The sequence below is a fragment of the Macaca mulatta genome, chromosome 6 (assembly GCF_049350105.2).
Source record: "Macaca mulatta isolate MMU2019108-1 chromosome 6, T2T-MMU8v2.0, whole genome shotgun sequence".
Lineage (NCBI taxonomy): Eukaryota > Metazoa > Chordata > Mammalia > Primates > Cercopithecidae > Macaca > Macaca mulatta.
The window spans coordinates 163,495,240-163,507,890 of record NC_133411.1 but is presented as its reverse complement, the minus strand read 5'-3'; the positions used below and the strand labels follow the sequence as shown (position 1 = coordinate 163,507,890).

Genomic DNA, 12,651 nt, shown 5'->3' with positions numbered 1-12,651 from the left:
TCCGGCTTTGCGTTTCTTTTCCCTCCCTCCCTCCCTCCCTCCCTCCCTCCCTCCCTCCCTTCCTTCCTTCCTTCCTTCCTTCCTTCCTTCCTTCCTTCCTTCCTTCCTTCCTTCCTTCCTTCCTTCCCTCCCTCCCTCCCTCCCTCCCTCCCCTCCCTTCTTCCCTCCTTCCTTCGTTTCATTTTTTCTTTGAGATGTAGTTTCACTCTTGTTGCCCAGGCTGGAGTGCAGTGGACAGCAATCTTGGCTCACTGCAGCCTCCATTTCCCCACCTCAAGTGATTCTCCTGCCTCAACCTCCTGAGTAGCTGGGACTACAGGCGACCATCACCACGCCTGGCTAATTTTTTGTATTTTGGGTAGAGATGGGGTATCACCATGTTGTCCAGGCTGGTCTCGAACTCCCGACCTCAGGTGATCCGCCTGCCTTGGCCTCCCAAAGTTCTGGGATTACAGGCATGAGCCACCATGGCCTGCCTGAGGTTTGGCTTTTCAAATCTCAGTAGGTTGGTTCTTTTTTTTTTTTTTGTCCCTTTGATGTGCTGTGAGTTGAGGATGTGGGCACTCGACTCAGTCAGCCTGATTTGGGACCCTGGCAGTGCCACATTCTGGTTGTGGGTTGAGGGACAGTTCACTCAGCCTCTTTCAGGCTCAGTTTCCTCATCTGCAAAATAGGAGTAGCACCTGCCTCATAGGGCCTGTGGGAGAAATGCATGGAGGCATTTAGTGCTGAGCCTGGCTTCTAGCAAAAGCTAAAAATATGTCATTGTTGCGCTTAATTCTTCTTACAGCCTATAAAACAGCTTTGTGTGCATATTTGATTTGATTCTCACAATAGCATTGAGAGGATGTACAGGGGTGGACTTATCTCTGTTTTTTTTTTTTAACACAAAGCAACCAAAGTTCAGAGAGGATGAGAGGCCGGGTCTAAGTCACAGGGCCATAACCTCAAGTTCAGGGAAGCCGGTTCCTCTCACCACTACATTCTCTAAAATACTGTCCAAGGGAAATATAAAGGCAATCACAAATGTAATTTTAAATATTCTAATAACCACATTAGGAATCATAAAAGCAAACAGATGAAAGTAATTTTAATACGATATTTAATCTAATATATAAAAATATTACATTTTAACATGTAATCAATATAAAATCATTACTGAGCTATTTTACCTCCTTTTCTTTGGAACCAAATCATTGAAATCTGGTTAGTATTTTGTACTTACAACACATCTCAATTGGGCACTAAATGTTCACTAGAAACACCTGATCATTATTTATATGATAAAAGTTACATTTGAAAAATACCTTCACATACCCCAGTTGTTCCAAGCATACTTAAAAGTTTTCCAATAACTGAATCAAGTATAAGTTTGTAAATTTAAATGTAAATTAAATTACATGTAACATTCAGTTCCTTGGTTGTACTGCCACATTTCAAATGCTCAGTAGCCACATGTGGCTACCATATTAGACAGCACACATGTAGAATATTTCTATTATTGCAGAAGTTTCTATTTGTTTTAGCATACTGCCTGGTTTCCATCATTCCCTGTGTAAATTAGTATCAAGACAGAATTATTGGATAAAAAAAGGAAGGTGGTTTTCAGAATACTGAAAGATGATTTTAAAGAATAAGATAAAAGTAGAAATAGTGTGTTTACAATCATATTTCATGGAGAAACTTATAAGGATACCCACGCATGTCAGGAAAAAACAGGATTCTCACTATTATTGCTTCTACCCAACATTATACTGGAGGTCCTAACTAATGTAATGAAACAAGAAAAAGAAAAAAAGTGTAACTCTTTGAAAGGATGATAGAAAACTCTATTTGTCAATGATAGGATTAGGGGTCTTAAAAACACAAGAGAATTAATGACACAAACCTTTAAAACCAATTAGAGATTTCAGCAAGTGCTAAGCTATGAGCTCAACATGGAAAAAACCAATAGCTTTGTTGAAATCCAGCAATAATAATTAATCATAGCCCAGGTAGAGTGGTTCATGCTTATAATCCCAACATTTTGGGAAGCTAAGGCAAGAGGATCGCTTGAGGCCAGTAGTTTGGGACCAGCCTGGTCAACACAGCAAGACCCTGTCTCTAATTTAAACAAACAAACAAACAAACAAACAAAAAACAATCCTAAATATATAGTAGGGGGAAAAAAAAAAGCATATTGACAAAAGCAAAGCAAAACCAAACATACAACATCTAGAAATCCTCCAACCAAAAAACATCTTTCTGAAGGCATTTATGAAACTTTACTGAAAAAGTTAATTAAGATCTGAATTGGCCAGGCATGGTGGCTCACATCTGTAATCCCAGCACTTTGGGAGGCTGAGGCAGGCAGATCACCTGAGGTCAGGAGTTCGAGACCAGCGTGACCAACATGGAGAAACCCTGTCTCTACTAAAAATACAAAAAAAATGAACTGGCGTGGTGGCACATGCCTGTAATCTCAGCTACTCGGGAGGCTGAGGCAGGAGAATTGCTTGAATCTGGGAGGCGGAGGTTGCGTCGAGCCGAGATTGAGCCATTACACTTCAGCCTGGGCAACAAGAGTGAAACTCCATCTCAAAAAAAAAAAAAGAAAAGAAAAGAAAAAAAGATCTAAGGCTGGGTGTGGTGACTCACGCCTATAATCCCAGCGCTTTGGGAGACTGAGGTGGGCATATCAGGAGGTTAGGAGTTCGAGACCAGCCTGCCCAACATGGTAAAACTCCATCTCTACTAAACACACACACACACACACACACATACACACACACACACACACACACAGACAAATTAGCCGGGAGTGGTGGCATGTGCCTGTAATCCCAGCTACTCAGGAAGCTGAGGCAGGAGAATCATTTGAACCCGGAGGCAGAGGTTGCAGTGAGCCAAGATCGCACCACTGCATTCCAACCTGGGTGACAGAGCAAGACTCCGTCTCAAAAAAGAATAAAAAAAAAAGATCTGAGTTATGGCAAGATATATCAGGATCATGAGCAAAAGATGTCAGTTCTCAGCTGGGCATGGTGGCTCACGCCTATAATCCCAACAGTTTGGGAGGCTGAGGTGGATGGATCACCTGAGGTCAGGAGTTTGAAACCAGTGTGGCCAACATGGTGAAACCCTACCTCTACTAAAAATACAAAATTAGCTGGGCGTGGTGGCACACACCTGTAATCCCAGCTACTCGGGAGGCTGAGGCGAGAGAATCGCTTGAACCTGGGAGGCGGAGGTTGCAGTGAGCCGAGATTACGTGATTGCACTTCAGCCTGGATGACAAGATCTAAACTCCGTCTCAAAAAGAAAAAAAAAAAAAGATATCAGTTATCCCCAGTTTAATCTGTAAGTACAAAGCAATCCAATCAAACATCACCAAAATCTTTTGCAAAATTTAATACACGTATTCTAGAGTCACATGGGAGAGCAAGGATAGGAAATTTATGAAACTAGAAGACTTAGGAGGGGCACCTCTATCAACTAACAAGACTTAGTATAAAGGCTTATTTTATATAATTAAAAGAATATTGTGTTGCAAATACATATTAGGAAAGAGCAAGCCAGGCCAGGCGTGGTGGCTCATGCCTGTAATCCCAGCACTTTGGGAGGCTGAGGTAGGAGGATCATTTGAGGCCAGGGGTTCCAGACCAGCCTGGTCAACATGGTGAAGCCCCGTCTCTTCTAAAAATACAAAAATTAGCTGGGTATGGTGGTTCACGCCTGCAATCTCAGCTACTTGGGTGGCTGAGGCATGAGAATTACTTAATTTGAACCTGGGAGATGGAGGTTGCAGTGAGCCCAGGTCACGCCACTGTACTTCAGCCTGGGAGACAGAGCAAGACCCTGTCTCAAAACAAACAAACAAAAAACAAACAAAAAACAAAAAGAAGGCATAAAGAAAACCTATGTTTCCATTTCACCACTTTGGTTATAGAAGAAACACAAATTAAAATGAGATAGCTGGCTGGGCATGGTGGCTCATGCCTGTAATTCCAGCACTCTGGATCACCTGAGGTTGGCAGTTTAAGACCAGTTTAAGACACCTGGCTAATACAAAATTAGCCAGGTGTGGTGGCACATGCCTGTAATCCCAGCTACTTGGGAGGCTGAGGCAGGATAATCACTTGAACCCGGGAGGTGGAGGTTGCGGTGAGCTGAGATCACACCATTGCTCTCCAGCCTGGGCAATAAAGGGAAAGTCCGTCTCAAAAAAAAAAAAAAAGATAGCTTTTTCTTTTTCTTTCTTTTTTTTTTTTTTTTTTTTAGCCAGAGTCTCGCTCTGTTGCCCAGGCTGGAGTGCAGTGGCGCGATCTCAGCTCACTGCAAGCTCTGCCTCCTGGGTTCACACCATTCTCCTGCCTCAGCCTCCCAAGTAGCTGGGACTGCAGGTGCCTGCCACCATGCCCAGCTAATTTTTTGTTTTTTTAGTAGAGACGAGGTTTCACCGTGTTAGCCAGGATGGTCTCGATCTCCTGACCTTGTGATCCGCCTGCCTCGGCCTCCCAAAGTGCTGGGATTACAGGCGTGAGCCACCGTGCCTGGCCTGTGAAAGATAACTTTTTATACCTAACAGACTGGCAGAAATTAAAAATGACCATTATGGCTGGGCATGGTAGACCACACCTGTAATCCTAGCACTTTGGGAGGCCAACGTAGGAGGACCATTTGAGCTCAGGAGTGAGACCAGCCTGGGCAACATAGTGAGACCCCACCTCTATTCTTAAAAAAAAAAAAGAAGAAGAAAAATGACAATTCCCAGTGTTTGTGAGTAAGTGGAAAAACAGATGCTCTATACATTGCTTGGAGGGAGGTGTAGGGAGTGGGTTAAACTTGCCTGGGCAGCAATTTAGCAATATGTATCCAAATTTAACGTGCTATGGCACCTAGAGGTTGTCACCTCTTCAACCTAGAGGTTGCCCTTTGAGAATTTATCCTTATGTAATGAAAGATGTTCATTACAATATTGTTTATAAGAAAATATTGGAAGCTGCTTAAACATCCATCAATAAAAGATTGGTTAGCCGGGCGCGGGGGCTCATGCCTGTAATCCCAGCACTTTGGAAAGCTGGGAGGGAGAAGGGAAAGAAGGAAGGAGGGAAGAGGAGGGAAGGAAGAAGGAGGGAGGGAGGGAGGAGAAAAAAGGAAGGAAGGAAGAAGGGAGGGAGGGAAGGAGAAAAAGAAAGAAAGACAAGTAATAAAGCAAGGTAAAGAAGAAAGGGAGGGAGGAAGAGTGGGAGGGTGGGAGGGAAAAGGAAAATAAAGGTATCTTAAACTTCCTCCTTTAAAGTGTTTTAAAGCTCCCTCGATGTCCACTAGGAGGAGACAAAGAAACGCGGACCAGAAGAGTCAAAATGCGCTTTATTCTTTATTGCGGTTGGCTCATCAATGACGCCGTGGCCTTCCCAACGCCCATCACCTTCTGCTCTCCTCTTCCCACCACGCCAGCATTTTTAAAATTTTATTTATTTATTTATTTATTTATTTATTTTATTTTTATTTATTTTTATTTTTATTTATTTATTTTTTTACATCTTAAATTTTTAATCCTTTCTTTACAGGTTACCTAGACCACTTTTGATTAAGAAAACTGTAGAAAGTTAGTAACTGCCACAAGCGAATGCCAGGCGGTGGCACGTGTCAATTTCCACAGAGTCCTGCTTTGCGGGGTGTCTGAATGCACTGCACGGGGCCTCTGCTCACACTTGCTGGAACCAATCGTGGCGGATTTTAGTCCACAGGTCGCTTTTCCCCATATTTCTTTGTAAACTCTTCAGCATTCTTACAGAATTTTTTACGGTCCTTAGATTATTCTTCAGCTAGGTCAGCCCGAAGCGGGTGCTCGGGCTGGGGGTCATTCACCAGTGCTATGAGGGACTGGATTACTTGGTCGGTTTTGGTTGCTGGCTTCCAGTTTTCAGCGCTAATTACTGGCAGACAGACCTGCCCCTTTTCGTCGATGTTCGGGTGATAGATCTTTGTTTTAAATGTGATCTTCGGTGGTTTGAATGGGTACTCTGCTGGAAAGTTGATTTCGATTCTGAAGGCCCCCTTATCATATGGAGGGTTGCCAGGAACAATAAGCCCTTGCCAAGTCAATAAATTAGCTTCATCAACCTGGATGTTATGGAAGTTTTTCATCCCACATTTGCGGATTTCTTCAAGCTCCTTCATCAGCCTCCTGCTGGCCGCCATCTTGGATTTGGTCAAAAATTTTTTTTTTTTTTGAGACGAAATCTCACTCTGTCGCCCAGGCTGGAGTGCAGTGGTGCCATCTGGGCTCACTGCAACCTCTACCTCCCGGGTTCAAGCGATTCTCCTGTCTCAGCCTCTCGAGTAGCCAGGAACACAGGCGTCCACCACCACGCCCAGCTATTTTTGTATTTTTTAAGTAGAAACAGGGTTTCACCATGTTGGCCAGGCTGGTCTCGAACTCCCAACGTCAGGTTATCCACCCTCCCAGGCCTCCCAAAGTTCTGGGATTATAGGCGTGAGCAACCGCGCCCGGCCCACGCCAGCTTTTAACATGCACATCTGTTTCGCAGGACTTGGGGCTGCGAGCCTTCAAGGGGCACTCTCCCACAATGCCCACACTCCAGGCGCGGGGAAGGGCCGCGGGACCTTGGCAGCTGCGTGGTCCAAGGCGACTCGTGGCGGTGCTAGGACTCCTACAGGAGCCCAGCCTCCAGGAGCACGACCTCTGTCTCCAGGGCGTTAGGCTCCAGCCTACCGCCCCAACCTGGAGGGAGCTGTCAGCGCCCACCTCACTCCCACCTGCGCAGGTGGCGACAGCCCGAGGCAGCTATGAGGTCACTGCTGGTCTTGATGTACCAAACACACCGGCTGGGAGAAATCCCCTCACTCTCCCGGGTTCCCCAAAGTGGATCTGCCAGAACAGGGGAGATACTGACTTCTGCCCACCAAGCATGGCTGAGCAGTCACTCCATGGGTGAAGTCTATGAAGTCCGGTCAAGACAGCAAGTTTGTCAGTCAACACGCATTTAACCTCCACATGTCTCACCTGTGCAGCCCCGAGTGAGTTCTGTGTGTGTCTGTTGGGCAAAGGGGAGTACAAAGCAAGCTCCGACTCCACCTCGGTCCTCTAGTGGCTTCTGGTCCTTGACAGTTATTTTGTTGTTGTTGTTTGTTTGTTTTGAGACAGGCTCTTGGTCTGTCATCCAGGTTGGAAATGCAGTGGCATGATCACAGGTCACTGCAGCTAATTTAAAAAAAAAAAAATTGTTTTTTTTTTTGGTAGAGATGGTGTCTCCCTATGTTCACCAGGCTGGTCTTGAACTCCTGGGCTCCTTTGATCCTCCCACCTCAGCCTCCCAAATTGCTGGGATGATGGGTGTGAGCCACTGTGCCTGTCCTCTCAACAGCTTTTTATATTATGACCATTTGTCCCCTCCACTCCGACCACCCTCCATGCTAGAACATCTGCTCTTCTCAGAAGTGAAGCTGGTATCTGTGTTTCACTGCCCACTGATCCCAGGCCTGGCTGGCCCTAATCCCAGCATCCCTCAGGATGTGAACAGAGCAGCAGCAAGCCAAGAGCAGACACGTGGTGAGGTTTCCTGGAAGAATGGGAAGAGCATTAGGCAGGGAGCTTGTAGGCTGTGTTCTGACTCCAGCTCGGCTGTTATTTGCGGTGTAACTTTGCTTTGGTCTTAATCCTCTCTGGACTTCTGTCTCCTCCTCCCTCAAGCTATGGCACTCCCAAGTCACCTTTCACCCAGATGATCACTTCTGGAAGCACCTTCAGTTCCTCCTCGGAATTGGTATTCCTCCTGGTGAGTGGGCCAAGCTCGACCAGGGCTGGCTTCTTGTCCCAGTGAACATTTGTCCAGGGAGAAGTAGTATCTAGGATCCAGGGCCAAGCCACTCCTCTGGGGAGGGTAGTCCACAGGCCAATAGGCTTTGCCCCTCTCAGCGCCTGCGTAATTCTCACTCAGTTCTTCAGTTCTCAGCTTAAACTAACTTTTAAAAGTAGAGGCCAACTTTTTTTTTTTTTTTTTTTTTTTTTGAGAGTCTCGCTCTGTCACCCAGGCTGGAGTGCAGTGGCACCATCTCAGCTCACTGCACCCTCACTGCAATCTCGGCTCATGTAACCTCAAGTTCAAGCGATTCTCCTGCCTCAGCCTCCCGAGTAGCTGGGATTACAAGCACCCGCCACCACGCCTGGCCAATTTTTGTATTTTAGTAGAGTTGGGGTTTCACATGTTGGCCAGGCTGGTCTCGAACTCCTGACCTCAAGTGATCCGTCTGCCTCGGCCTCCCAAAGTGTTGGGATTATAGGCGTGAGCCACTGCACCCGGCCTTAGAGGCCAACATTTAAAAATCAGAACAGCCATATACAAATTCTGAGCTGCTTTTGTAGAATCAGAAGCTCCAACCCGCTTGGCCTGACTTCTTTGGCACGGGGCTGAGAGGCAATTGCCCTCTGCAGATGGGGACTCTGGCCCTGGTTCACTGCAGGCCCCACCTAGACGCTCACCCACATGAGCTGCCTGGTCCTGTGATCACTGTGGCCCCTGGGCAGGGGAGATTTCTCAGGCCAGGTGCGGTGTCTCTATCCCCAGGGCCTGAACCTGGGACTGGAACATGGTAGTAACTCAGTAAACATTGCGTGAATCAATGAATGAATAAACACACGTATGTGACATTAAATCTAAATGTACATCCTTCATTCTGGCATTCAAAGCCCTTTTTGATTCTGTCCAAAACTGCCAATCACTACGATAGTAACAATAATGGTGAATACAGTGATAGTACACTACATATGACTCTATAGCCCTGCATAAAATTCCAGTTATTCCTGCTACAGCCCTTGGAATATGTATTATACCCACCATTTTATGAATAAAAGGGGAAGCAATTTGCCAAGGGTCATACCGCTCCTTAGGGGACAGAGCTCAAGCTGGATGTCAGACCCTAGTGACTTCCAGTCCCATCCTTTCCACTCATCTCTCCGGGAGAGATGCATCTTCCAGGGAGCCTCTACCAGACAGGGTACTATGGCAGAGGTGGGAGGACCCAGAGAAGATTCCGGGTCCACCCTCCAGGGGTCACTGCTTTTTTTCTGCATGGGAATCTTGCAAGTTGCTTGCCAAAATGCATCTTCCCAGCCATCGGGATCTCTGGCCGTGGAGCCAGGAACCTGCATTTTCACAAGCAGCCCAGGAGATTCTCTGACACTGGCAGGTTTGGGATCCTCTGGTTTTTAAGAAGGGCTGCCCTAAAGGGACCACACAGGGACTCCAGGAAACCCTCCATCCCACTGGGCATTTGGGAGCCTTCAGGCAGAAGTGGGCATTGTCCACTTGTTTATTCACCCATTCTCAAGGCACTATGGTGGGCTCTCAACAGTGTGTATACCAGACCCTGCCCCTGCCTTCGACATACAGTCTCCTGGGGAAGACAGAAAGTAACCGACATGCAATCTAAGATGTGCTATGAAAGAAAAATATGGAGAGGAATGAGAGGGAATCAGAGGGGTCCAGGCTCTGCTTGGGGTATCAGGGAATCTGAGCTTAGAGGGAGGAAGAAGTACGAACTGGGGAGATCCCTTCCACAAGCTAAGGTATATGGACAAGGCATTCGGAGTAAAGGGAAGAAGATATAGGTATGGATATAGAAAATAGACATATAAAGAGATTTGCTATAAGGAATTGGCTCACGTGCTTTTGGAGGCTGACCAGTCTTCAGATCTGCTGCAAGCTGGAGACCCAGGGGAGCCCAGTCTGAGTCTGAAGGCGTGAGACCCACGAGAGCCAATGAATTGTGTAAGTTCCAGTCCCAGCCTGAGTCTGAAGGTAGGAGAAAACCAATGTCCCAGCAGAAAGAGAGAACATTTTTTCTTATTCAGCCTTTTGTTCTATTCGGGACTTCAGTGGATCAGAAGAGGTCCTCCCACATGGGGAGGCTAGTCTGCCTTACTCAATCCACCGATTCAAATGCTAATCTCATCCAGAAACACCCTCATGGACACACCCAGAAATCGTGGGGAGCCAAATATCTGGGCACCCTGGGGCCTAGTTGAGCTGACATAAATTAACCACCACAGCGCAGTTGGTCAAAGAGAGGAGATTGGTTGAGGCTTTATAATCTCTTGTCAGAGCAGGGAGGGGTTGACCATGCCTTGCCGCTGCTTCCCGGTGCAGAAAGGCCCACCACACCCCAGGCTGGGATCAGGAAGGTTCTTGGGCCTCTGGTTGGCACCATAAATCTGTCCCCCACCCAGGTGATGCTGACTAGGGCTCCCTGTAAGGGTGTTCACTCTGGCTTCCTTCCAGCCCCTGGATGGCTGTGTGTACCCCTGTCTTCCTGGAGAAGCCACTTGGACAACTCCAGCTCAGGGAGCTGGTCTTAGCCAGGCCACAGAGAAACCCCAGTCGCCTCCAAGTCCCTCCTGACATTTATGAGGTGCTGCTGAAGGGGGCTGCCTCAAACCCTGAAGGAATGTTAATTGGCTAAAGCTGTTGCCCATGCTCTTGCTTAGCCGGTTATTACCATTTTATTGTTATTTGTTTTCCCCCCAGAGGCGCCTGGGTGGGGCTGAGTGGGCCAGAGCTGCCTTTGGACTGGAACCAGAGATGGGAAGAGGCTGGGGACAGAGGCGGGGTGTGTGTTGGGGGCATGGACGACCCTCAACTTGTCCCCAACTCCCATACAGCTTCTTCCTCTTGTCAGGGCCTCAACCCAGGGAGGGGATGAAGAAAAAAGTCTGGAAAGGGAGTAAAATGCAGAGGCTGAAAACATGGCTTTGGTGTCCCAGACCCTCAAGGGTCCAAAAGCTGGCTCTGCCCTCCTCAGCTTTGGGTGCCAGGGAACTTCAGTCTCCATGTCTGTTGTAATATCAGCCTTTCTGGGCTGTCCTGATGGAAAATGTGCCTGCTCAGCACATAAGGATTACATTTCTCATAGGAGAGCCACCTCTGGGGTGAGTTTGAAAACATCTTACCGTAGGATTCACAGTGGGAAAGACCCTTCCAGAGGGTCTGTGTTACTGTCAAGATGAAGAAACTAGCGCAGCCAGGAAAGGAGGCTTCGGCAGTGCCTCTCAGCAGCAGACGCGGGGCCGGGGCCAGGCTGCTTGCTGGTCTGGACCCTGCTCCGTGCTGAGTCAGCTCCCGGCACCCGGGACAGTGGGGTCGTTGAGCACATGGTAATGATGGCTTCTTCTAGGAAGGTGACCTAAGGGTGAGGCATGGAGTGGGTCGGGGCTTGAATTTGCCCAAAAGAGCCCTCGTTTCAAACCCTCAGCCCACTTGCAGAACAGAGAAATGTTCTCAAGCTATCACAGACTGCCTCCTTCTTCCTCTTCCTTTCTCTCCCCACCCAATCCCCTGCTTTTTTTTTTTTTTTTTTTTTTTTTTTTTTTTTGAGACAGGTCTTGCTCTTTTGTCCAGACTGGAGTGCAGTGGCACTATCTCGGCTCACTGCAACCTCCACCTCCCGGGTTCAAGCGACTCTCGGGCCTCAGCCTCCCAAGTAGCTGGGATTGCAGGCATGCACCATCATGCCTGGCTAATTTTTGTGTTTTTAGTAGAGACGAAGTTTTGCTATATTGGCTAGACTGGTCTTGAACTCCTGGCCTCTCAAGTGATCCACCCGCCTCGGCATCCCAAAGTGCTGGGATTACAGGTGTAAGCCACTATGCCCAGCCTCTCTTCCTCTTTTTCTTTCCCTTCCTTCTTCCTCCCTCCCTTCTACCCTTCCTTCCTGAGCTTACTCAATAGTTAATTATTTCTTTTCTTTTTCTTTCTTTCTTTTGTGTGTGTGTGTGTGTGTGTGTGTGTGTGTGTGTGTGTGTGTGTGTGTAAGACAGAGTCTCACTCTGTCACCGGGGCTGGAGTGCAGTGGTGCGATCTCGGCTCACTACAACCTCCTCCTCTCAGGTTCAAGCGATTCTCGTGCCTCAACCTTCTGAGTAGCTGGGATTATAGGCAGGCGCCACCACACCTGGCTGATTTTTGTATTGTTAGAAGTGATGGGGTTTCACCATGTTGGCCAGGCTGGTCTCGAACTCCTGACCTTGAGTGATCCACCCACCTTGGCCTCCCAAAGTACTGGGATTACAGGTGTGAGTCACTGCGCTGGGCCAATAGTTAATTATTTCATCCATGTATTTACTCACTATGTGTTGGATACTGTGCCAAACCCTTTCCTCCATCAGTCCTGTGCCTGTGACAAATTGTGTTGAGCATGCAATCACACAAATCTGACTAATGTTGTTCCAACAAATTTGAGTTTCAAATTTCTCCCATCCTGAGAACCTACAGCTAGACAGTCTATGACGGGGATGGCTGCTCTATGATATCATCCAGAGCCTAGGCTCCTTCTGCTCTGCCATCTTTAGTACATGGCTTCTATTCTTGAGGTCACTTCATGGTCCAAGATAGCTGTTGGAGCTCCAGCCATTGCATCTGAGTTCTAGTATTATGTAAAGAAGGAGGAGAAAAGCAAAAAAAAAGCAGCATCAATCTGTCTCTCGCCCTCCTAGTCAGTTGTCTTTCAGGTACTTTCCTGAAAGTCCTAACTGATGACTTTTGCTTCAATCTTGTTGGTCTCCTCTATGCGCAAAGATGACTGGGAAATTCAGTTTTTCAACTGGGCACATTGACAATTCTGTTCTGTTGCTAAGGTAGAAGGAGAGAA

The 12,651-nt window shown here is 47.2% G+C and overlaps 1 pseudogene across 1 annotated transcript; it reads right to left on the bottom strand.

The window, feature by feature from the left end:
* Positions 1-5,541: 5,541 nt before the first annotated feature.
* Positions 5,542-6,198, bottom strand: LOC714022 (ubiquitin-conjugating enzyme E2 L3 pseudogene; annotated as a pseudogene). Its single transcript, XR_092204.4, has one exon. The product of XR_092204.4 is annotated as a ubiquitin-conjugating enzyme E2 L3 pseudogene (transcript).
* Between the last annotated feature and the right edge of the window lie 6,453 nt (positions 6,199-12,651).